Raw genomic sequence first — 26,968 nt, 5'->3', positions numbered from 1 at the left:
TTTGGACCACATCAGTGGGGCTGAAGGGGAGAATCATAGAGTTGGAAGAGACCACAAGGGCCATCCAGTCCAACCCCCTGCCAAGCAGGAAACACCATCAAAGCATTCCTGACAGATGGCTGTCAAGCCTCTGCTTAAAAACCTCCAGAGAAGGAGACTCCACCACACTCCTTGGCAGCAAATTCCACTGCTGAACAGCTCTTACTGTCAGGAAGTTCTTCCTAATGTTTAGGTAGAATCTTCTTTCTTGTAGCTTGAATCCATTGCTCCGTGTCCGCTTCTCTGGAGCAGCAGAAAACAAACTTTCTCCCTCCTCTATATGACATCCTTTTATATATTTGAACATGGATATCATATCACCCCTTAACTTTCTCTTCTCCAGGCTAAACATACCCAGCTCCCTAAGCCGTTCCTCATAAGGCATCGTTTCCAGGCCTTTGACCATTTTGGTTGCCCTCCTCTGGACATGTTCCAGCTTGTCAGTATCCCTTTTGAACTGTGGTGCCCAGAACTGGACACAGTACTCCAGGTGAGGTCTGACCAGAGCAGAATACAGTGGTACTATTACTTCCCTTGATCTAGATGCTATACTCCTATTGATGCAGCCCAGAATTGCATTGGCTTTTTTAGCTGCTGGGGGGGGGTGTCTTGTTGACTGGGCAGCTCAGGGCCTCCATACATATTGCCCAGGCTTGCGCCCCAGGGAGGTCACTTTAGTTTGACATTTCCCTCGGAGGTGCACTCCATTGTCTCTCAAGACAGATGGATGCCAACAGCTTGTTGGAAACTTGATTTGTGTGAGTGCATTTGCACCATTCGATCCAATATGAATCATGCCAAAGTAGCAAAATACATCCCAATCAGGGACCTCCCTGGTATGATTGACATCATCTGGAATTGCATGTGCCCATAGATGTACACATAAAGAGGTGTCTGTCTGTGTGCTTTGGGTTCATGATGGCAACCACATCACAAAGGCCGCATGCAAAGGATGTCTGTCAGTGATTGCTTATGGCTTGCGTGCCACCTTCTCATCTGCCTATCTTTCCAACGAGCCTCGCGTGATACGATGATCTGTGCCAAGCTTCTGAGTCATTAGAAGAGGCTGCTGTGCAGACTTATTATGGAATTTATGCAAGCATAGGAAACAAACAACACAATGTTGCAAAAAAATATTGTGAAGCCCACCGAGTTATGATATTTTATCATAATAAATCACACATTGTTGTTGTTTAGTCGTTTAGTCGTGTCCGACTCTTCGTGACCCCCTGGACCATAGCACGCCAGGCACTCCTGTCTTCCACTGCCTCCCGCAGTTTGGTCAAACTCATGTTCGTAGCTTCGAGAACACTGTCCAACCATCTTGTCCCCTTCTCCTAGTGCCCTCAATCTTTCCCAACATCAGGGTCTTTTCCAAGGATTCTTCTCTTCTCATGAGGTGGCCAAAGTATTGGAGCCTCAGCTTCACGATCTGTCCTTCCAGGGAGCACTCAGGGCTGATTTCCTTAAGAATGGATAGGTTTGATCTTCTAGCAGTCCATGGGACTCTCAAGAGTCTCCTCCAGCACCATAATTCAAAAGCATCAATTCTTCGGCGATCAGCCTTCTTTATGGTCCAGCTCTCACTTCCATACATCACTACTGGGAAAACCATAGCTTTAACTATACGGACCTTTGTCGGCAAGGTGATGTCTCTGCTTTTTAAGATGCTGTCTAGGTTTGTCATTGCTTTTCTCCCAAGAAGCAGGCGTCTTTTAATTTCGTGACTGCTGTCACCATCTGCAGTGATCAAGGAGCCCAAGAAAGTAAAATCTCTCACTGCCTCCATTTCTTCCCCTTCTATTTGCCAGGAGGTGATGGGACCGGTGGCCATGATCTTGGTTTTTTTGATGTTGAGCTTCAGACCATATTTTGCGCTCTCCTCTTTCACCCTCATTAAAAGGTTCTTTAATTCCTCCTCGCTTTCTGCCATCAAGGTTGTGTCATCTGCATATCTGAGGTTGTTGATATTTCTTCCGGCAATCTTAATTCCGGCTTGGGATTCATCTAGTCCAGCCTTTCGCATGATGAATTCTGCATATAAGTTAAATAAGCAGGGAGACAATATACAACCTTGTCGTACTCCTTTCCCAATTTTGAACCAATCAGTTGTTCCATATCCAGTTCTAACTGTAGCTTCTTGTCCCACATAGAGATTTCTCAGGAGACAGATGAGGTGATCAGGCACTCCCATTTCTTTAAGAACTTGCCATAGTTTGCTGTGGTCGACACAGTCAAAGGCTTTTGCATAGTCAATGAAGCAGAAGTAGACGTTTTTCTGGAACTCTCTAGCTTTCTCCATAATCCAGCGCATGTTTGCTATTTGGTCTCTGGTTCCTCTGCCCTTTCGAAATCCAGCTTGCACTTCTGGGAGTTCTCGGTCCACATACTGCCTAAGCCTGCCTTGTAGAATTTTGAGCATAACCTTGCTAGCGTGTGAAATGAGCGCAATTGTGCGGTAGTTGGAGCATTCTTTGGCACTGCCCTTCTTTGGAATTGGGATGTAGACTGATCTTCTCCAATCCTCTGGCCATTGCTGAGTTTTCCAAACTTGCTGGCATATTGGGTGTAGCACCTTAACAGCATCATCTTTTAAAATTTTAAATAGTTCAGCTGGAATATCATCACTTCCACTGGCCTTGTTATTAATAAATCACACATAACAATGCAATAATGCTTCAAACCCTTTGGAGCTGGGGTAGTCGACATGATGCTCTCCTAGTTTTCTGCAAGGTGGTGTTTTGTCCTGGATTTTAGGCAAGTAAAATTGCGTATTTGTGGTGTTTTTGTAAAAAATAAATTCAGATTTCCCTAAAAGAAGCTCAAAAATTTGGTTTTCTTAAGAAAAAAACCTCAAATTTCCATTTCGCTTCATCACTTTATGCAAACCGTTATCTTTTCCCTGCCTCTCCTTGCAAGATGGTAAAGTACTACTGGCTTCCCTTACAGGGTTATTGTACTGGAATGGTTAATGGAATTATATATCGGCATCACTTTGAAAACTCTAAGAGAGAGAAGGGTACATATATGTGTAATGTATCCTTGTGCAGCCATGTATGTTAAAGTGTACGCGTAAAATGAGTGCATGTGGAAAAACAGATTCTATATGCCATGACTATATCTATTTCTTCATGGCCCGTTAGGTGAAAGGAAATAAAATGATGCCTTTTAAATATATACACCATCAGAGGGGGACCTCCTTATTAAATAACAGCAATGACAATAAAGGAAATTTCTGGGTTGTAACATATTACAGGTTCAAGGAACAGCCACTTCTCCTTTTCACTCCCTACATAGGAACTGTCAGCACTTAGCATGGATCTGCTTATTGATTTCAGCAATAAAGAAGATTAACTACCGAGTTTGTTCTGGGTCATTTCAGTCTACCGAGGGAAGCTCTGATTGCACACCCAGACCACAAGGCTGTCCTGACAAATCACATGCCTGAAGGTATAAAAGGAGGCAGCCTGAAAGAATTGCAGAATTATAGCTGTGCAACTGAACCTCCGTAAATTACGCCTTGACAAAGTGACTTTCATAACGGAGCGCCTGCATGCTCAGAGGCCTTTAACCTCCCTTTTAAGTCCAGCCTGCTCCCATTTCACAAACATATTTTCCACGTCTGCAAAGCTGAAGAAGAGGAGCTTGCATGCGCAAGGGTTAACAGAATTCACTGCCGGCTGCATGAGGATGAGGATGGTGAAACGAAACCTTCTCTCAAGGAAAGATGTAGCCAAAAAGGAGGAGAAATGAAAAAGGACCTGATAAATAGGGAATGAGCAAAACTCACTTTTGCTATGCATGGCGTAAGCACAAAGAAATAACGGGATTCTGCTGAAATCTGCAGCTCTTGACAATACATACATCATTTCATTTGTATGCAGTCTTCCATAGTAAAGCTATGCTCAATATGAAAAATAATAACTGCATAATTACAAACAAAGCAAAATTAGTCGAACAGTCGTGACCCTGCCTCCAATAGGTTTATGACATGTCTTGACATCATTATGTTATGCATTTCCTCAACTCCATTTCACAGCTAGCAAGGTAGAGTTGCTGGGTAAATTCACATGGTAATGGCATTAAGATACGGGGTGAGTCAGGTTATGGAAAGGGAGGGGGGATTTGAATCCAGGCTGCCAGTACGTAAAGCCCTGCTTTGTCCTTATAATGTAGAATTTGGTATGGAAAAAGCACCAGTGGCAGCCATATCTCAGAGGCAAGGGCATTCCACAAATGGGGTACCATAACAGAAGGCCTTCTGCATAAAACAAAAATCCTGGAAGTGGGACATTGAGAAGAGCCTCCTTGTCAGATCAGGCAAGACCATATAGGGAGAAACACTGCTTCAGGACCCATGTCATTCAAGGCTTTAGAAACCACCACCAGTGCCATAAATTCAGGAAAGTGTGCTGGGCGGCAATGCAACTCCTTTCCATTCAGTGATATGGCTCTCACTGGCTGATCTGCTTCATAACCTGGCTGCTGCATTTTGCACTATCTGCAGCTTCCAAGTCACTTCCAAGGGAAATTGTCACATTGTGGTGGTGTTATATCTTGTTTGGCCCAGGGTTCAAACACTTGCTAACTCATGAAGCTCACTGGGTGGTCTGGAGGCAACTCTCAGCATTTCAGTCTAATCTGTAGCACATGATTTGGGTACGGATTAAATCGGAAACTGCAGGTGTATTGCTAAATAAACCTTATCTACACTGGTAATTTAATAGCAAATTTAACATCTACCAGACAAAGAGAGTTACTGTCTAAAATAACTGCTGTTGTTTTCTTTCTCTTCTGTAAACTGAGTTTATGCTTCCAAGGAGATGGCTACATCCAAACATTTACCAGCTGCTGTACCCTTGCTAAATGCCGAAATAAATAATTACGGTTAAATAGTTTCACACCCGAAGTGTCCATCAAGAGAAATTCAGCCCACTGCATAAACAAGTCAGTCAGCCAGACAACAGTAGCATGGTTCATTTTATTACATGCAGACAGGAAATATAAGGTAAGACAGGATAAACAATTCCCTAGAGGCTGACAGTGCGCCGGTGTCAAGTTTAAGGAGAATTTCTGGAAGCTCTAGTTCTGAAGTGACGTGCAGCACAGTCTCCGACATTCATGCATGCCCATGTGGTCAAAGGTCAAGAACAGGAGAGTGGTGAATGTGTTATTTCCATCTCGATTAAATACATACATTTATATATACATGGGCAACAGATCTCTGTTTTCATTTTTGGATGTAGAGCTTCTACGGCAATGCATTTATTTGACATTGCAATAGCTCATGTTTCTAACTGGGTAGCCAATAGAAAGATAAAACTGGAGAGTCATATTTCATTTTAAAATAATGAAAACAGTGTAGATTAAGGGGTCGAGCCTATGTTTCCCAGCAGGACAGCTGAGGGACCATAGGCTGCAAAGGAATAGCTGCTCAAATGGTGGAGAGGGAGATGTGATGGCATGTCTACTGCTGGAGTCTTCTCAGTGGGGTGGTGGAAAGCTCCCCTCGTATCACCGCCCTGTTGGTGGTGGGAGGCATATCAGGGAGCCTGTTTACCTGCAGCATCCAGATTCCCTGCATTATCCTGAGACACACCAGAACGGGCGCCAAAACAGCACTAACTTTTGAGATGGTGCAGTTTGCTTCCACTCTTTTGGGCTAAAAGCAGAGAGGAGCCAGGGATAGACATGCAACCCGATGCCAACATGTACCAGCTGTACATGCTTGGAATCTTGTTCATTATTGGAAGTGTGTTCATTTTTGGAGACACACTTAGAATCTCAGAAACTCCCTCTTTGATGGAGATAGTGCACACAGGGGTGTTTGTGGGTGGGTGAGGCTTGAAAGAGTGCCCCTGCTTCATCTCCACTTTTCTCCCCTCCCCTACACATTCATACTAATACCTGCCTAGAGCTTGGATCATCAAACTCTCTGTGTGCCTGTCTATGTGGGCCCTTCCATACAATCTGTTTATTGAGCATTCACCCTGATTTGCTTGTACAATGCTGACATCAAAGCTAGATTTTATATCTGGTCTTTATTGAGCATTCATTCTGATTGGTTTGGGGTGGTGGTGGTGGTCATATGACAATGAGCAGCCTTCATCCTGATTTGCTTGCAAGATGTTTAAACACTGCTTCCCGTTAGCCCATAGTTGTGCACAGCACGTTTCGTTAGGGTGTGCACCTAGGGAATTTATTTAAATGACAACACCATTCTCACTATACAGCCCAACAAAGAGAGTCAGAGTAAGGCAGGAGAAAAGCAGACTGAGAGATACGTATGTGTCCACACATACACACAAAGGGGGAGGGGATAAAATAAGGGGTGGAGCCAGAGGCACACACCTCAAGCGACCCCAACCTTTCAGCTCATGCCATATACATCCTTACCCTGGTTGTTACCTATGCTTTATAGCTTCTGAGTCATCTCTGAGGCAAGACCCCAGGCTGACTCTGCACCTCTTCCTCTGCAAAGGCAGAGACTGAGAGAAACACCCCCCTACCCCACCCCACACTGTGCATGCATCTGGGGAACAAGCTCCCCACTGTCGCTCCCGCTGCGATTCCTGTCACACACACAAAACCGAGCCACCCTTGAAGTAGGAGTCCTCCCCGTTGCCAGTGTAAAAAACATTTAGGGAGCCCACAGCCACTTTTGTGGGGAAAGCATTAGGGGGTGCCTGGGCACACTCAGCACACCCTATAGGGGAGGCAGAGCATTTTAATCCACTTCATCTGTGCAAATCAAAAGTCCTGGTTTGTGCTAGAATTGCTCCTGCAAAATAGCGATAGTCTGGAAATCCCCTAAATCTATCAACTGTGGCGAATGTTTGTGTTTCCTAGTGTGTGGGAAGAACCACACTATGCATATAAAGCACACCCAGCAGACATTTAAAGCGTGTGACTCCCCCCAAAGAAACCTAGGAACTTATAGAGATACAATTCTCAGTATCCTTAACAAACTAACAAAAAATACATATTATTATTTCACCAGTTTCTATAGGAACTCAGTTAGGATTAAAACTGACTCTGTAGCTACAAGCTCCTTTGAATGTCTATCAAGGTAAAAGCACTTAGAATACGCTGGCCACAATGTATTCCAAAAGAAATACTAAATCATAACCGAATGGTAAAAGCTCACACCTGCATGTGCCCAGTTGCTGAAATCAATTTATTTGTGTGCGCGTCCTAAGTCTGTACTTATTTAGGCATATGCTTCCTAAACTTGTACAATGTGGTCTTATGATGCACCAAGGAACTGAAACATTGCTGGCAACTGTTGTCATCACCTGTGTCGACTTGACATTGAAAATGGCCCCACTGTAGCATGGCTGGGAGAGAACTGTACTACACATCATTACCAAAAACACTATTGACATTTGGTTCTCAAATATTTCTGTTGCATGTATTCCAAACAGGGCAGGAATGTATTCACAGCATTTACACTAACAGCTAAACCCTTTAATAAAACCAATTTGAAGTAACTGATGACTGAAAACAGTTGCCAAAATGGACTTTGCTGCTTCGTGGAGATGAGGCTTAAGCTAACATTTCCAGTAAGGAAGGCCAGAATTCCCCATTTTCATGCAAGTGAAGAAATGCTGATGCCTGGGAACTTTGCGAAACGGAATGCCGCTACGAGAGGACATAGCCAATGGAAAATGTTGTTTGGGTGAAATTAGCCCTTTAAGCATTTCTGCTGCATGTACATATACATTACTGCTACTTATACATATTCATACCCTCCAAGTGTCCCAATTTTCCTTGGATAGTACCGGAATTCTGAAATAAAATTGGGATTAATGGGTTTTCTCAGGATGGTGGAGAGTATGTGTGTTGTGCCCTGCTGGTGAGGTGGTGGAGGAAATGCTCTGCAGGGGTTGGGTACAGAAAATAGAGGGTTGAGGAGGGTCAGTTGGAGTGGAGTGAGAAATGTCCCTATTTTCATCTGAGGAATGTTGGAGGCTATGCATACAAAGCCATGAGGGCGCTTCCCTTCTGCCCTGTAACAATAGTCAATTTGCTCCTGTTGTTGTTGTTGTTTAGTTGTTTAGTCGTGTCCGACCCTTTGTGACCCCAATTTGCTCCTAGTGCTAGCAATTCCCAAACCATAGCTGCCAAGTCTCCTGCTTTTGTGGGAAACCCCTGTATTTTGTTACCGTTTCCCACTGTTATCCCGAATTGATTATATCCCGTAAAGCTCCTGCTGGTGGCCATGTCCCAGCTCCTGGCTGTCTGTACATGTCTGGACATGCACAGAAGCGATTTCCGGTGCCCAGACATGCAGACACGGGGAGCGCCGGCACCGGAAGTCGCTTCTACGCATGTCCAGACATGCGTAGAAGCGACTTCCGGTGCCGCTCTACCCATGTCTGGGCACAGGAAATCTGGTGGCGCCAGCACCGGAAGTCGCTTCTATGCGTAGAAGCGACTTCCGGTGCCATGCCGCCACATAGAAGCGACTTCTGGTGCCACGCCGCCGCCGATCCCGGATTTTTCAATCTGGGAGTTGGAGGGTATGTCCCAAACCCTTATGCTTCAGCCATGGCCTGTTTTGAATGTATTGCTAATTCATAGTTTACTATTACATACATGAGCCTGCTCCCTATGGGCTGAGCCATGAGCAGGGCCAGCTTGCGACACTTTGGCACCTGAGGAATTACACAAAATGGGAAGTAGGGGTGAGTGGACAATCTACACCAGAAACTAGGGTAGGGGGAGACCAGCAGTGCCTCCTGTTCATCAAGAGGCCGCTGTAGAGGCGGCATTGTGGGAAGCTTCTGAGGAGGTGGCAGATCTGGTCTCCAAGGAATGCACTGCAGTTATTGCTGCCTCCTTGTCAGCAGCAGAGGGTGACGCATTCCCTGGAGGTCAGATCTGCTGCCTCTGTGGAGCCTGTTGCCCAAGGCCATTGCGTCATGGCTAGCTTGGCCATGCTCAGGTATGGAGGAGACAGAAGCAGAAACCAGGAGGGACGGTTGAGGAGCAATCCAAGAGCCCAGAATTCGAGAAGATGGGAACATGCCAGAGGTCACGAAGACCGTGTTTGAGCAAGGCTCATCTGGAACAAGAAGCATTTTTACAATCTTTCTGATGGCCTGGATGGGTGGAGCAAATCCAGAGTCTGGATGTACTTCTCTGAGAAACTGCCACCTGCATTTCAATGATTCACTACCCAGGGGACTGCACAGAAATCCAGCAACATCCAGCAATCCTCCCTTTTCTCTAGGTGTGGCCGTGATCAGGAGATTGGAAGCATCTGCTTCCACCCTTGTCAGAACTGGAAACTGTGGCTAGTTTAGTTACAGTTTATCTCAACCATTCCGAATCAGAAAGCTTGGGTTGATCTTGGCTTGTTTGTTGAAACCATAGTTGGACAAACCATTGGACTAAACAACAAAGTTAGTTGAAAATGGAATGCTTCTATTCTCCCCATCATAGCTGCTCCAGAAGAGGGGGCAGGAGGTAATAAATGTCTGAGCATCAGGGATGAGGAGAGACTTGCTACCAAAGACTGTCCTTGCAGGGGAAAGACTATTTGCCCATTTAATATTATTAGCTCTGTATGAGGGGAGAGGTGCATTTAGTGTCAAGGGAGGGAGCACATATCCATTAAACGCAGATAATTTCATATCAATGCCATTTATAATATAGGTAAGTGCTACTGTGAGAGAGCATGACCTTTTCCGTCATCACACTCTTTTCTTGTAAAGAGCTACATGAGCGCTTATCCACTGGAAAGTAAAATAAAAATAAAAACCAAAAGTTAAAAGCATCTGATATGGCGGGGTCTTGACCAGAAGCCATGCAAATGCATGGGATAGTTGCAGATGGAGGTGAGAACCACAATTAACCAGCAATCTCCAAATGCAGTGTGTGTGTGTGTATCCTGAGCAGTTATCATTGAACTGGAGGAGGGATGAAGTTGGCATCCCCTATAATCACAGGGGGTGCACTATTTCCTTGCAACAAAGACTCACATCAACATATGAAACTGCTTTAAATTGAGAAGCTTTGGCCCACTTAACCCAATAAGATGGGCTGGCAGTGACTCTCCAAAGTATTAACCTTTCCAGCTTTACTATCTGAGATTCTTTTCACTACTTCAGGCAAAGGATAGAATCAGCCCCTTGATCAATTGTCCTGAACCCATGGCGTACCTGGTGGCAAGTCACTATTTCAAGTCCCCAGTCCAGGGCCAACCCACATGTCCAAAGTCCAAAACCAAAGCACAGTCCCACAGAGATCCTGGAGTAACCAAGCTGATGTTGAGCAGACATAGCATCTCATCCCTGCTGTCCTTTTGTACTTTTCTGGGCTTCACGAGGCATGTGACCCTCACCTGTTCCAAGCCTACTTCAGCTAAGCAGGGATGGCCAAACTTGGCCCTCCAGCTGTTGTGGGACTACAATTCCCATCATCCCTGACCACTGGTCCTGTTGGCTAGGGATGATGGGACTTGTAGTCCAAAAACAGGTGGAGGGCCAAGTTTGGCCATGCCTGAGCTAAGGAATCACACCCCTCTTCTCAGAGCTAGCGAGCGCCACCTGGCCAGCTAGGGAGCTGGGCTATGGGCCCTTGCCTGCCTCAGCCTCCTGGAGCAACCCTCCCATTGCTACCTACACCATGTTTGTGGGGACAGAGACCTCTCTGGCTCTGGTGATGGGTCCTGCTTCTCTGGTTTCTGTGCACTGACCATCATTTCCTTGTCATCCTCTGTCACCCTGTGAGTACTTCCTACCTACACCAACCTCTCCATCAACCCCAGCTTGCCCTGGTGTGTCCCAGTCCTGGCTACACCCCTCACCGGGATCCCCTTCCTCCTCCTCTTCCTCCCAGTTGTCCTTCCAGTTCATGCAATGCAGGACATCCAGAGTTAGAGCACCCACAAACTGATGGCTTTTTAGCATCTCCTTGTAGATCTCAAATGAAGGGAGCCCCCCAGGCCTCTAGCCAATGGGTTCCAGTATTCAACTGCTCTTCTCATTAAGAGGTCTCACCTCATGTTCATCTGAAATCTGCCATCCTGTATCATAAGCTCTGCTCTCGAGGCTCACAGAGAAACAAGTCTTTGCTCTCTTCTGTGCAACGGCCTGTCAGGTATTTGAAGAGTGTTATCAGGTGTCTCATCAATCTTCTCTTCCCCAGGTTTAACATATCCTATCCCTTCAGTCTTTTCTCATAGGACATATATCCCATATGGCTGAAGAAGGATAGAGACAAACTGATTCAGAGGTTGGCAGACAGATGATGGCTGACCATCTTCTCTGCTAACTTTTGAATCAGTCTGTCTATACCCATCTTCAATGCAGAACTAGAACTTGAGTACTTGAGTCAACTAAATAGTTGTGCTAGCGAGAGCCAGTGCAGAGTCCCAGTAGTACCCTGCTCTTCCACCACATGCCCCTGCCCCTCAACTGGCTTGGGGTGCACGTGGAAGATTCGCCAGAACAGCACATAGCGGAGTAGAGGGGAGATTGTTCCATCAGGCAAACAGGATCTATTTCCATGACATTGAATTCAACCCACAGACTGCCCCAACTGTTTTTACACATTCTACAGAGAAAGCTCCCACGATTCAGGCCTGTGTCGAGATAATGCCAAAATAATTCAGATTTGGCCTCAAGGAAATCCAAATTGCACATTCAAAATAAATTACACAAGCTAAGTACATTGGCATGCCTCCACTGGTTACAATTTACAATTATGATTTATCTGGCTTACAATATGAAAGATGTCTGAAACCTACTAACAGAATAGCAGAATACATGAAGGGAATGGAGAAAGGAAAAGATGTGGCAAATAGGTACAGGTGGGCACACACAAAAAGAACAGCAGTCATTGCAGTTCAGCAGAATGGTAGTTTTATGCAACTGAAGATTCACCAATTCCGTCCCAAAGGTTCACAATACCGTTTGTGTGAAACTGTAATGTATCCTTAAGAGTACAGCGAACTCATGCAAATGTGAATGCACTTGTTGCTCAGTGAGCCCTAAATCCTAAGCCCTAAACTGTCTTGGCCAACTAGGATTTGGACTAGAAACCTCCTGGCTTGCATGCAGATGGTTTTCGTGGTGTGCCGTGCAAGGCTGCAGATAGAAGGACATAGAAAGCACCATTCAGATCAACACTGCAGTGAATGAGGAAGTTGCTGCCCGTGCCAACCTCTGTGCCCATTGGACTATCTGAGTCCCACACAATTTGCAACCGACCCAGGGTGCCATCCTAGGCAAGAGGCAGAAGCATAACCCACAACAACCAGCATGCGGCAGAGTTTGACTCAGTGAGTCACATTGCTTAGCCCTGGACTATCCCGAGTGTAGGATCCCAGGGAACTGCCTTACACCAAGTCAGACTATTGGTTCATCTAGTTCATCATTGTCTTCACAATGTTCTATGAAGCTGGAGCTATACACTGCTTAATACCAAGAACACTTGATAGGCTGGAGAAAAGTAACAGAGCTCAGGGTCACAGAATGAAGAGAAAAGCGATGGTCTCACCCACCCACTTTGGAATTAGCCCTGGTCCACATTGGCTTTAGCCCCACCCAGTGTTTGCAACCCCCTCCCCGCAATATTTCCTCTGAGGCATTGCAGCATTGACAGAAAAAAAATGTTCTTCACCTGGTTCATGCAGTGGTCTAATAGCTGTCCACTATCAATACTGTTTTACCATGGAATCCCATGTGTATCTTCCCAGAGTTCAATGGGGCTTACTCCTAGATAAGTATGTGTCAGACTGCAGCCTTAATGTGCAGGGAGTAGAGTAATACATTTTCTGCCCATATTAAGCAAACAGGGGCATGGGATTTGAGGGGCATTATTACCCAGACCTTTCATCTGCCTTTAAACGCCACTGTTATGGTCTGAAGCATCTTCCAGCAATTCAGCTAATGCTATATGATATACTAACACCTTATCAATCCAGTATACATCATTGATTAGGAGTCTTATGTGTATTTCCTGTGTGGCTCCAGTTTATATATGCTGTGCAATATTGGTTTTGTAGTGGTTTCACATAAAAAGTTGATATGGAACAACTTTCTGCCCTTTGAAAGAATTCACACCGAGTCCCGAATCAAAACTTTACGCTGCATCAGAGGCAATATTCTCTCTATGACAATTGTCCCTTACCTTAAAATGACTGGGATATATGGTCACAAAACATTTTCTTATTTCTAATTAGTATGCATCTGACAATTGATGCTTCTTGATTGATACATTTGGTAACTTCATGCCCAGCCATTCTCATTTCAAGTATCCCTGTATCACAAAATTCTCTGGGACCAAGCCCAAGAGAGATACGGCTGATATAAACCAGCGTGTTCACCTAAGGGAGATGTGGTTTTCAGCTCGGTGCTGATTTTTGCCTATTGATCACAATGGTAATGAGAAGATTTAGGCACCTTTTTTGATTTTGTAGCCTTTGCAAAACACACAAGTCAATACCTTCCAAGTGTCGTTCGTATAAACAGATACTTCAGCATATCGTTTGCATCTTTACAAAGGAAACCTTAGAAATCAAAGTTTTGCTTCAGATCTTGCATACAGAAGAGTTAAAAGACACAGCCGGCATGCAATCATCCACTTACTGCGACTTTTTTCATCTCAGTTACACTGTTCGAATCTTCAGTGCAGGAAGCTTCGCAACTGAGCAGTGGCATTTTGTTTAACCGATTCCAGAAAATGTCTGTATATCTCAAATAAACTTTATTCTGCTCCCTCCCCCCTCAAAAAAAGAAGTTAAAAAGAAGCCTTCCAGGTTTACCTCACAGAGATGACAAGAAGGTAGAAGTAGCCAGAATTACTTCTCTAAATACTTTGCCTGTGTATACAGAAAGAGAGGGAAGGGGTGGGAACCCAAAATCCGACTCAACCTCCACTAAGCATAAAGTTCAGATTTCATTGCTGAGATCATTGCTCTATTCTCAGCACTTTTCCTCTATATGTGTGATTCTGACCGAAACACGTTCTGCAGCTGGAGGGAGCCTTGTCTAAGTGGAATTCTACCAAGCTTTCCCCAGTTACTTCTGTCTACTAAATGCAGACTGATGTTTTGTGAGACGGGGGCCTCACAGAACCAGGCCCAGATTGCTTGAAAAGTATTTCCTGCTGTTGAGTAGTAGGCATGTGAAAGAGAGAGAGAGAGAGAGAGAGAGGAGAAAACCCCAAAACAGTGCACAATAAAACTCTGATTTGAGAAAGGACCCTGTTCCCTAATTTGTGGCAATTCCCACATTAATGCACACATTATGTAATATGAATTTCATTGGCTCCACCCCACCCCCGCCATGCCAAACGCAAACACAACTCTGAAAGCATTTCAGATTTTTGTTTTACTCTCTCGAGCAACAAACAAGCAAATCGCTAGGAAAGTTGGCTTCAGCTAATATACTGCAACTCTTCAAAGGCAGTTTTTCTTTAGAGTATCAAGCAAGTAATTACCAGCACACAAACGGGGCATGAGGAGGAAAGGGCAAGAAAGATGCAAGATGCAGGGAGAATAAAATACGCAAGTAAAAGGTAAAGGCAAAGTTTTGCCAGTGAGCATTTTAACCAATGAGAGGTATGAGAACAGAGAGCCATTTGCATATAAAGACAACAGTGTGCAGAGAGAGAGAGAGAGAGAGAGAGAGAGAGAGAGAAACACAAGACATTACCTCTACGGAGAATTCTCCAGAGTGTCAGAGATTCAGGGCTGTGAAAGCATGAGGGCAGACTCCATCTTGATCATATTAGAACTCAGCTGACATAAAACACTTGTAACTGTTCTTTCCCAGTTTGACAGGGTGCCTGAATCATATCTCTGGAGCAGCCCACAGAATCTACATCCTCTATTCTGTACAGATTTGGTGAAGCTATCTGCTGTTTATCTTTTCTGCTTTCTTCTGCCTCCTCTGAATGATTTCCTTCCAGTTGCTCCAGCCTGGGAACTTGGACTGCCATTTGGTTTTGATTAAAACCAGACAGACAGCTCTGTAAAAATTTGAGAGTAAGCTAATGGAAAGCACTGGCATGGCTTTAATTAGAGTATCAATTAATAATAAATGTTAACTATTCACATAACAAATGCTACCAGAGCTCCTGAGGTAATTTCTAAGGAGCATAATAACTTATGTTATTTTAGGTTGTCGTTTTTGTTTTTTGTTTTTATAAAAAAAGCTCTAGCAACAAGAATCAAAGAGGCAAGTTCTCTTAAGGAATGCCAAACTGTATGACAGAGCTGCGTTGGCTGATTTGCTTGTAATTTGGAAGAAGTGCTGATGCTGAGTTTTATTAAGTTTTTGAGGCCACACAAAGTATGCACACTGTTGACTCACTTACGGTGTACCAAAACTAATTTTATAGGTATTTGGGGGATAGAAACATAGGAAACTGCCCTATCCTGAGTCAGGCACACTGGTCAATCTAATACTGTCTACAGTCTACACCAGGCATCCCAAAACTGCGGCCCTCCAGATGTTTTGGCCTACAACTCCCATGATCCCTCGCTAACAGGACCAGTGGTCAGGAAAGATGGGAATTGTAGTGCAAAACATCTGGAGGGCCGAAGTTTGGGGATGCCTGGTCTACACGGGTTGGGAGCAGGGTTTCAGACTGGTAGTCTCTCCCAACCCTATATGGAGATGCCAGGGGTTGAAACTGTGACCTTCTGCATGCAAGGCTGAGGCATTACCACTGATCTATGCAGCTACTAATCAAGGCTATGCTTCAGTATTTTATTTAAGCACTCGGATCAGGTGCCTTTTTGTGGGAGTACCGTGTTTCTCATATTTTTAGGCATCCCTACAAAATAAGGCATGGCAGGATTTTCCTGAGGTGGAAAAATATAAGGCATACCTCGAAAATAAGCCGTACCGGGTGGTGGGAGCAGGTCTGTGGCAAATAAGGATTGCTGCTGCTGCGTTAACCCCCGGGACCAGGCTGCAGCCTCAGCGCGCAGCGCGTGCAGCCCCAGAACCCGGCTGCAGCCTTTGTGCACCACGCGCGGACATCCGGAACCCGGCTGTAGCCACAGCACGCGCAGCCCCAAGACCTGACTGCAGCCTTTGCACACCGTGCGCGGACACCCGGGACCCGGCTGTAGCCTCAGCGCGCAGCCCCAGGACCCGGCTGCAGCCTTTGCGCTCAGACACCCGGGACCTGGCTGCAGCCTCAGCGCGCAGCGCGCGCAGCCCCAGAACCCGGCTGCAGCCTTTGCCTGCCGCGCGCGAAGACCCGGTGGGAGCAGGTCTGTGGTCTGTACAGGTACCGGTACTTAATTAAAAAATAAGACATCCCTTGAAAATAAGCCATGCTGTGTTTTTTTCAGGAAAAAATAAATATAAGATGTGTCTTATAATATGAGAAACACGGTATTCACCTCTCTCTCTCTCTTTTGTTTCGCTGCCCATGGCAGCCATTTTGTGCTGGCACCCACCACAGATCTTTTATCAATGTATGAGCACGATTCCAATCATTCCAATGCCTAACAGACTCCTGAATGAAAAGTGGTACTGGAAAGCCCCAAGTTTTGCCAACCTAAAAAATAAATAAACATTTGACTAAACACTTACAGCTAACAAAACAAATATAGATATTAAGATGTAACAATTAGAAAATAAGAAAGTGTAAGAGTCAACCTGAAAATAATTATAATATAAAAATGACAAGATCAGAACAATATTCAATTTAAAGAATGCATTACTGTATTAAGATATATTAAAACAAGTAGGAGACGTTAATATGTAATGAACCAGAAGAGGGAGTTGAGCGAAGTCGTGGGTTGGGTTGGGGGATGGGAATTGTATTTTACTTTCTTGCTGAGATAATCTTATTGTGATGAGTAAAAAACTGTTAAATTTAATAAAAAATTAATTTAAAAAAGAGGAAAACCTCAAATTTTTAGTTCTTGTGAGTTTCATCTATTGTGATGACAAGGCCACTTCCTTCTTGAGTGTTGCTCAGGAACTTGTGGCCACTATGACAACCAAGGAGCTGTTCTAGTTGCCTTCTAACCATTCATCAGGTTTCGAGGGGTGATTTGGTGTTTTGTTGTGGTGTTGTTGTTTAGTCGTTTAGTTGGGTCCGACTCTTCATGACCCCATGGACCAGAGCACGCCAGGCTCTTGTGGTAGGAAGAGGATAATCTGTAGAGAAAGCCCTTAATGACTTCATTGCCATAGAGCAAGGATGTAAGGTCTGTGGCCCACCATCTGTTCTTAGATGGCAACTTCCATCATAACTGACATTCACCATACTAGCTGGGGCCTATGAGGTGGAGTTGGAGTCTCAAAACACATGAAAGGCCACAGGTCCCTCACCCCAGTTCTGTGGCAATGAAACCATTAAGGGCTTTCTATAGACAAATCAGTATCTGGTGATGAAGGTTGGATTAACGAGAGCCTCTTCCTTCTGGATGAGTGAGGAATTGATTAGAATGGCCTGCATTTGAAAGCTGTTGGACTTCCATTGTACCCTTGGCATATTTTCAGCAGACACAATCTATATAAAAAGGCAAAGGGACCCCTGACCATTAGGTCCAGTCGTGACCGACTCTGGGGTTGCGCGCTCATCTCGCATTATTGGCCGAGGGAGCCGGCGTATAGCTTCCAGGTCATGTGGCCAGCATGACAAAGCCGCTTCTGGCAAACCAGAGCAGCACATGGAAACGCCGTTTACCTTCCTGCTGTAGCGGATCCTATTTATCTACTTGCATTTTTGACGTGCTTTCAAACTGCTAGGTTGGCAGGAGCTGGGACCAAGCAACTGGAGCTCACCCCATCACAGGGATTCGAACCGCCAACCTTCTGATCAGCAAGCCCTAGGCTCAGTGGTTTAACCAGAGCGCCACCTGGGTCCCTACAATAATGTAAAAATGGTGAAACTGTGGGCTCCACTTTTCTCCGAAACCGCTTGACCAATCGCGCTGAAATTTGGACACAACGATCCATGCCACTTCCCGAGTGTTCGCACAACCTCGGATTGCTGACATCGCATACCTGCAAAGGTACAGACCTACTTTTCCACAAACTAAAACAGCGCCCTCAAATGGCGTTATTCCCTCAGCTCCTCCTCCTACACCCACTCCCTTCCTGTGAAATCTACACCACACCCACAAACCCCACCTCCACCACGAGATCCACCACTCACATACATCCATGAAGGCCAAACCAACTGAAAACAGGCCTTTTCCAGCAACAAGGCCCAACATTGCTAAGTGGAGGTAGGGGCCTGCCTGGGGGGATGGGGGCCCGAATAGAGGGCAGGGATAGGTAATGGGTCAGAACAGGGTGGGGGGAGACACAGGGATGAAACCTGCCCTCTCCACAGTATCTTGCCTTGGCTCAGGGGGACTCTGAGGCTCAGAGGAATCTGAAGAGGGGCTATTACCCTCCATCTCACAGAATAACACACAGCAACACATGCAGGGCCAGCTAGTCCACAAAAAATTCACTCATCACATTTGTTCACGGAGATGTTAAATGCTAAGTGAAAAATACTGTATTTTTCCATGTATAAGGTTATATTTTCCCCATTTTTTAAAGTTTAAAATTGGGGGTCATCTTATACACGGAATGTTGCAATTAATTATTTATTAATTTTGGGCTCAAAAAATAGGGGTTGTCTTACACACGGAAAAATGTGTTATATAAAGTTGAGTAGGCAAGGGGGAATATAGGAAGTCAGATAACTGGTCCATTCCATCAAGTTCAGTATTGGTTTGTTCTCCAGTGTGTCAGACAGGAGTCATTGCCAGACCTATCTGGAAATGCTAGAGATCAAACCAGGGAACATCTGAATGCAAAGCAAATGCCTTACTGAACTACAGGCCCTCCCACAAGTGATCACTAGGAAGATGGTCCAAGGTCTGGAACCAAGCCTTATGAACCAAGCCTTATGAGGAATGGTTGAGCTGGGTATGTTTAGCCTGGAAAAAAGGAGACTGAGAGGATTCCTGATAGTCACCTTCAAATATTTCAAGGGCTGTCACATGGAAGAGGGAACAAGCTTGTTCTCTCCTGCTCTGAAGGGTAGTGTGAGGGGGAAACAGTACAGAGCAGTCCCTCCCATCTTGAGGAGCAGCTCTTCCACCAGCAGCGGAGCCAGCGGGGAGGGGGAAGAGTCCAGTGGGGAAGGAGGAAGTCAGAGACAGGGGCTCTGGCAGGATAGCAGAGCCTCTGCTGCACGGGAGAGAGGAAGAGAGAGTGGGAGAAAGGGGGGGGGAGAAGGAAAACATGGAAAGGAGACCCTTTTCCCCTCCGGTTCCGGAATTACGCAGGAGGAAACGCGGAAGGAGATTTGGGGTGCCCAGACTCTTATGTTGGAAGAAAACGCGGGAAGCGTCACTCCAGGGTTCTGGGTCAGACTGAGAACATGTACCCTGTACAGCTCTAGCACTGTAAATGGCCTGCACACAATAAAAGCATGAAAAGGCAACAGTTTGGAGAGTCGTTACTTTAGAGTAGTCGCAACGCTCCCTCCGTGACAGGTAGGATTCAAACCAATGGCTTCAAGTTACAAGTAAACATCAGGAAAAACTTTCTGACAGTAAGAACTGTTCGACAGTGGAACGGTCTCCCTTGGGAGGTTATGAACTCTCCTTCCTTGGACATTTTAAAGCAGAGGTTGGATGGCCATCTGTCATGGATGCTTCAGCTGAGGTTCCCGCATTGCAGGGGGTTGAACTAGATGACCCTTGGGGTGCCTTCCGACAATTCTATGATTCTAGCCCATTCCCTTTCAAACTGTAGATTTTTCTGTAGTACTGCAAAGACATGGTGTAACAAAAATGTTTTTGGTATTCTTTTGTATATGGAAGAAGATGTCAAACATAAGGCCAGTAGCTTAACATTGAGTGGAAAAACAAGTCTGTAAACTTTCAAACAATAGGCACAGTGAGGCTGCAGATACTGTTTCAAAGAAACTTGTAACCTTATGTGATCTCCCCTTTTTGATACGCAACTACAGTAGAAAAAGCCACATGATATTTATAGCACGCTACATTATTTTATTAATCCTGGAGCTAAGAGTGTGAACCTGAAAACAGTAGATAATTGGCTCAGCCTCTCTTTTAAAAACATACCAAGTACTATTTTGCCTTTACAAATGAAATGAAGATGTGTCTTCAGAGATTTCCCTTGGAATGCTTTAGAAATGATCAGTCGGGCAAGATAAGATTATTTCAAATATCACTAATATTTGTTCAAAGGCCGGTGGGGTCAGGTGATCAGAACCAATGTGGGGCGTGTGTCACAGAGCTTGTTGGTCAGTAAATCCCACAGCTCAAAGTCAGAGTTAACTCTTTATTGGCAAAAACACAGACTTGGCTGAGTGTCAGGCCTAATGAGCACAGGAGCTCATTCCCTGTGTGTCTTACACCATGAAATCAGTTGCTGAGACAAAAGGTCCCCACCTCCCCAAAGTTCTCTATGTCGTCTCCTCTCCAGGGCTTCTTCCAAGCAATCAGAGACTGTGCCTGCTTGCAGCCAATCTCTGCTCTGCCCCTTTTCATGCCTCTCCTGGTTCTGGCAGCCGGGGGAGAGGGGAGCTTGTTGCAGCAGGAGGGGAAGATCCCTGTGACACCAGCCTGTCTTGTATCTACATCTTGACCTGCTTCCTCCCACTTGCCAGCTTCAGATTATTGACTTCCCTCTGCCATAGACTCTTCCAGCTCACAAAGCCCTGTTACCATTCTCAGTTTCTGACACTTCCTCTTCCCACCCTTCTCCTTCTGACCACTCGTCGTTGTCCCACCACCACTCTTCTGGCTCTGAGCCTTCTGCCCTTCCTTGGTTGGGCCCCAGCTGGTTCCTTTCACCATTCCTCTGCGTCCATGACAGGGGGAAGGGCAGGTGAATCCAGATGGATACCATGACAGAATCTTTCAGCAAAAAGCTTAGTAGGATATCACATGCTTGCAAACAGAAGGTTCGGGGCTTGACACGAAGGTCAAGAAGGTTCTTCTAGCTTGACCCCCCACAGCATCTGAGAAGCACTATGAGAAGTCAAGTTGGCAACATGGAATCAGTAGCAGCTAGTGCGGTAGGGCAGAGCCATGGAGCTGTCTTCTAAACACCATCATTGCTACAGCTTACCTGTGAGGAGGACGATGGAAAGGTCAGAACTTTCCAGAGCCTGGGAGTCATTTTGGACTCACAGCTCTCCATGGAGGCACAGGTCAATTCTGTGTCTCCACAATTCTGTCTACCAGCTCCATTTGGTACGCAGGCTGAGACCCTACCTGCCTGCGGACTGTCTCGCCAGAGTGGTGCATGCTCTAGTTATCTCCTGCTTGGACTACAGCAATGTGGGGCTACCTTTGAAGGTGACCTGGAAATTACAACTAATCCAGAATGCAGCAGCTAGACTGGTGACTGGGAGTGGCTGCCAAGACCACGTAACACCGGTCCTGAAAAACCTACAGTGGCTCCCAGTACGTTTCCGAGCACAATTCAAAGCCTTGGTGCTGACCTTTAAAGCCCTAAACGGCCTTGGCCCAGTATACCTGAAGGAGCGTCTCCACCCCCATTGTTCTGCCAGGACACTGAGGTCAACTCCAAGGGCCTTCTGGCAGTTCCCTCACTGCAAGAAATGAAGCTACAGGGAACCAGGCAGAAGGCCTTCTTGGTAGCGGCTCCCGCCCTGTGGAACACCCTCCCACCAGATGTCAAGGAAATAAACAACTATCTGACTTTTAGAACACATCTGAAGGCAGCCCTGTTTAGGGAAGTTTTTAATGTTTGATGTTTGATTGTATTTTTAATATTCTATTGGAAGCTGCCCAGAGTGGCTGGGGTATAAATATATCATCATCATCATCATCGACACACTGGCTGCTGCCCTGGCCCACCCCAGTTCCATCCAGCTAAGCTCCTGTGAAGCTGGTGCCTGGAAAAACCGCATGGCTCTGCCCCAGCACTTTGGCCCCTCCTGCATGTATTGTAGCCCACTAGTTATTTCATTCTATTTTCCAATATCACCTTATGTGCTTTAAAGGCAAACACTAATTTTCTTGTTCTTAAAGATCTGCACATCTCTCTGAGGTGTACCTGGTTCCATTATTATATGCTTTTCAATAACATTTTGGAGGTGGAAGATGGGAATGAAATGAGCATACTATCCCCTGCCCCCACATACTGAGGAACTGCTGTTCTTGATTGCCATTTTAATTCACGGGTTTTATATTGCGGTTTTAATGGATGTTTTATATTGTGTTTAAAATTGTTGGGTTGATTTTGTAGGGCGAAGGGTGGGTTCCAAATACGCAGACTAAATAAACAAACAAATAAATGGCATGGATCAAGTATGTGATCTGCAGAAAGTATTTCTGGCTGTTTTCAATTTGCTGCTTTTCATCAGCTACTATCTAACCCTAAAATGAGGTCAAAGAGTTCCCGATCCGCAAACGTCTGCAAACCATATGTGATTTTTAGCATGGCCATCTTTGCTGTAAATTCAGGGGGGAAAGGGACAGTGTTGCAGTTTTGTAAATGCAAGATCACTGCAAATCATGGGATTTCTGTAGTTGCAAAAGAAGTGTGATTTTTAAATCTTCTGCATGTTGTCCAAATGAAGCAAGCACAACTCGGATTGATGATTTTAGGGTCTGGCATTAGTGCTGAGGACCTGAGCCAAAAGGTTGAGTATCTCGAATGATTATCCACACATGCTCCCTTTTTATATTTTATGACAATATTTTGCCCTAGATTTCAAGGTGAAATCTGATAGCATACCTAATTCATAGGTAGGGGCTGCATTGTTTCTGAAGCTAACATACCCTTAGCCAAAGCAAAGCTTTTCATGTTGCACACTGGACAATTGAATGGGTTATTCTAACCTGGAAGCAATGAAATTACAGAGCATCTGTTGGGCAGGTGGAGGGAAGGTTTATGCAAAGTCCAGTCAGTACAGCTGACCTGCAAAGTGGGGGGCACGGCGCTTTATTGTTTCCCTTCGCAATCCGGACCTCCCACCCATGAACTCACATTTGCTTCACAAGGAAAAACATGCATATATCCCTTCTTCCCCCCTCTCCCTCCAATGGTAAAACGGCAGTTTTGGGACAGAGGGATGTATGGTTTAGATGGGTAAATGGCTTAGGGGGGAAAGTTAAACACTCTCTCCCCCAGTGATACTGCCATGCTCCAGTTTCCTGCTCTGTAGTATAAAAAGTGAAAAGCAGGAACATCAATAAGGGATTTCATCTAACCTGCCCCCTAGCTAACCTGGTTTTTAATTGCACACACACACACACACACACACACACACAGGCTTACTTCCAAAAGTAATGCAAGGTTGCTTCTAATACGAATTCTTAATATTTTTGTTAAGGGAATTCACCTGTGTAAATCTGGCATTTATGCACTTGCCTTTTGCAAGCCCTAATCAGAAGATAAGCTCTTCCAGCCATTTTACTCTATTGAGTTTAACATTCAAACTCCGGTCCACCCAAAGGCAAATCCACAGACAGGCCCCTAAGTATTGCATTTGTGTGTGTTTGTTTTTTTTTTTTTAAAAAGGTTTAGCACATATTCAATCTCCCTTTGATTTATAAGCCATGCTAACAATTTGTGTGTGTGAAATAAACTTGGACGTGTCTGCCAAATGACCTTGGAACAACGAACCACTGTGGGTCTAGTTGTTTAAACATTTCTTATGTAATATCCCACGGAGACAATGAGGCTGATCTGTGGTGGCCTGAAATGAGTTAAGCATGAAGGGAGGTTGACCTTCCCTCTCTCCTCTCTTTCTGGACGACAGCGGGATATGACCATCTGCAGCATGCAGCATTTCCTCTGAGACCTAGAATTATCCCTGTTCTGTTCCAAGCCCGTTTCATTTTTTGGACAGCACCCTGTTCACATGGCTATCACAAGCTGAAGGACTTAACAAATAGCTGGCCGCTTCTAAAATGTAAGCACCACCCGCTCTGCTGTTCTCCAGTTTGTCCTAACACTGATGCAATGCTCTCAGAGGCCAAGCGCTTATGAACTGTAAGGCACATCTGGTACATAAAGTGAGGTCTTCAGATGTGCATACTTTGAGCAGGCCTCAAGCTTTCTGCTGTGGGAACTTGAGTGGAGAATCTCCCTACAGGCCCCAGCCTAGACTGAAGTGAAGATGCTGACAAGCAACTCGACCAATAGGTCCTGTCGCCAAGTCTATCTTTCGCACACTAACTACTTTTTTCCCCAGATAAAGATGATGCAGAAACAAATTTTCAGCTAGCTTTGGCCCTGGTCAGGGATTCTAAATCGCTTGTGCAATGAGGGAGAGTAAGGGATGAGTGGGCGAGCTCTGCCCTTCCAAGCTTCTACAAATTGGAAGGATAATTTTATGATTTCACAGGGTTCTATGTAAATTTCACGGAGAACCTTCATGACCAAAGCAGGCTCCTTCCTGCCACAATTATCTGATTGGAGGGATAATGGAGGGGATGGTAGGTGGAGCTAGCACACTCAGGCCTCACACCCCCTCACTCCATTTGGGGTTTAGAAAGCTTGAATAGAGCTATTTGTGCACAGCAACTGTTCTGAAGCCATTTTCATCTAAATGGGCTTCTCTTTTAAGTCGAGAAATAAATGGCTCGAGCCTTCCCAAAATTATCAGTGACAAAAACAAAGGCATGCTTGGCTGAAAGTATTCTTATTCTAATGCTAAAGGCCAAAATGTGACTTTTGTCACACAGTCCCTTTATGTTTTATGTTCCTCCTCCTCCTCCTCCTCCTCCTCCTCCTCCTCCTCCTCCTCCTCCTCCTCCGGGTCCATAACTCTTATTCATAAACTGCTTGAAACACAAAGTTCTCTCTCTTTTGCATACTTTTTGTGTGTGTGTAGCAGGAGATGAACTCTGAAATGACCACATTTCTCATGAGGGATGGGAGAGCAGCCAAGCATAATACAGTGCAGATGGATTAATATTCATTAGCGTCATAAGTGACTCACAGTCTCATGTGGAAGGGAATATACCTTCTGAAGGAAAACTGGAATAATTTGACTTTAAAAATAAATCATATGTTGGTCTTTCAAATTTCAACAGCACCCCGTGTGAGGCCAAAATTTGGTGCCCCCACCTCTTGCCTTCTGTTCTGCGCATGTACCGAATCATAGCTGCAACACTTGGCACCCAGTGCGGAAAAAGCAGTCGTGCTGCCCTAAATTCACCCCTGACTTCTGCCACAGGCAACAGGGCTTGTGGCACACATGGAAATGACCAAGAGGGCTCATTTAATTGGTACTGGAATAAAGCTATGTCTGTATGCCCATCATAATATCTAATGCTCCTCCGCAGTTCAACAGACAAAACCATTTCAAGGAGTCTCATAATTTGGACCTAACCAGTGCTATTTTTCTAGAAAAAGAGGTGCTGGGACTCACCATAAGCACCTCTCTTATTCTATTCACACTACACCAGTGTGGTGTAGTGGTTAAGAGCGGTAGACTCGTAATCTGGGGAACCGGGTTCGCGTCTCCGCTCCTCCACATGCAGCTGCTGGGTGACCTTGGGCTACTCACACTTCTCTGAAGTCTCTCAGCCTCACTCACCTTACAGAGTGTTTGTTGTGGGGGAGGAAGGGAAAGGAGATTGTTAGCCGCTTTGAGACTCCTTCGGGTAGTGATAAAGCGGGATATCAAATCCAAACTCTTCTTCTTCTTCTATTATAATGGCAATGGCGCCCATTTGAGAGGCGCTGGAACTGAGTTCCGGAAAGTTCCGGCTGAAAAAAACACACCCTGGACTTGGCTTGTGGGGAGTTTCCTTCACAGTTGGTCAGAACTGGCTCAATGAATCCATGTGTGGGTGCCATCCTCATCAGTTTATCATTGATTTTATTAATTTGAATATTTAAAATAGTTGTCTGTGATGATAACGTTATTCTTTTATTCCTTCCTATGCCGCTTTGAGATTTGTTGACAATCATGCAGTGTATGAAATAAATAATGTTGAAATCGTTGAAGCATCCACAGCCTTGACAGATTTTGCTACTGCATGAGACTGTTAGTGGCACTGAACTTAGAAACTTGTGGTTCCTCTTTACTGGGCCACATCTTGCTGGAGAATGTATTTTCTAATATGGTTCCCCAGATTATCCCACTTTTGAGGACTGGTTATAGGACAGTGGTGTCACCAGCTCCTCCCACATGACAAGTCTCATTCTAGCTGAGCTTCCTTCAACGTGGTGTATTCCAGATTTTTCTGGATTTCAACTTCTATTGCCCTGGCCACTGGCTATGCCGCTCAAGGCTGCTGAGAGTTGTAGTCAAAACATCTCAGCAGTTGAGGGAAGGCTGTTCTAATCCTGGTTTAGAACTGACCCATGGTGAAGTGACAACCATAGCACTCATGTAATGTAAACTCTGCCTCCGAAATGATGCTGAATTTTGAGTTATCTACATGTGATGTATGCTTCAAATTGGCCCATGTGATGGCTGTTGCCATGTTGTGAGGTAACTTATTGCAGAGATCACCCAGCTTTGACTATGTTGCCACAAAACTTCCAAAAATAATGGTTTAGCATGACATGATAAAAATGTTCTGATCCATATGTTGTGTTGCAGTTCATGAACAACTCACCACATAGTAACAACTGCCACATGGAGGGCTAGAGAACAGCTTCCAAATCACATTGTGTATACAGTAATGCTGTTTGCAACCTCTTTAGGCAGTATGAAAGATATGTCAAAGTACTGAAAAGTTCTTCCGATAAATTAGACAACAGTGAACAATGATATCATTTACAATCGTATTGTTCACTGTACCAAATAGGAAAACATTTGTATGTAACTGAAAAGTCAAGAAAAGAATTTCATTTGTGAATTCCGAGAACCCATGACAGGAAGGCATAGTATGATTATTAAACTTATTCTGCTTTGCGCAAAGACGATTCCCATCACTTGCTCAGGATTCTTCCTCTTTACTGTGCATAGATCTAGGCTCCAG

The 26,968-nt window shown here is 45.0% G+C and overlaps 1 protein-coding gene across 4 annotated transcripts in view; it reads right to left on the bottom strand.

Annotated features, from left to right (window-relative positions):
- The window catches only part of DLC1 (DLC1 Rho GTPase activating protein), a 251,918-nt gene extending 236,946 nt beyond the window's left edge, over positions 1-14,972 (bottom strand). For 2 of the 4 annotated variants that reach the window (XM_035114152.3, XM_060278815.2), the window contains exon 1: positions 14,706-14,972. The gene's annotated coding sequence lies outside the window, so the exon portion shown is untranslated. Of the gene's footprint in view, positions 1-13,637; positions 13,924-14,705 lie in introns of those variants that run through there. The other 2 variants (XM_035114153.3, XM_035114151.3) reach the window with 2 other exon arrangements.
- Positions 14,973-26,968: the final 11,996 nt, after the last annotated feature.

Source organism: Zootoca vivipara, chromosome Z1 (genome assembly GCF_965207765.1).
Source record: "Zootoca vivipara chromosome Z1, rZooViv2.hap1.1, whole genome shotgun sequence".
NCBI lineage: Eukaryota > Metazoa > Chordata > Lepidosauria > Squamata > Lacertidae > Zootoca > Zootoca vivipara.
This window is presented reverse-complemented; position numbering and strand designations above follow the sequence as displayed.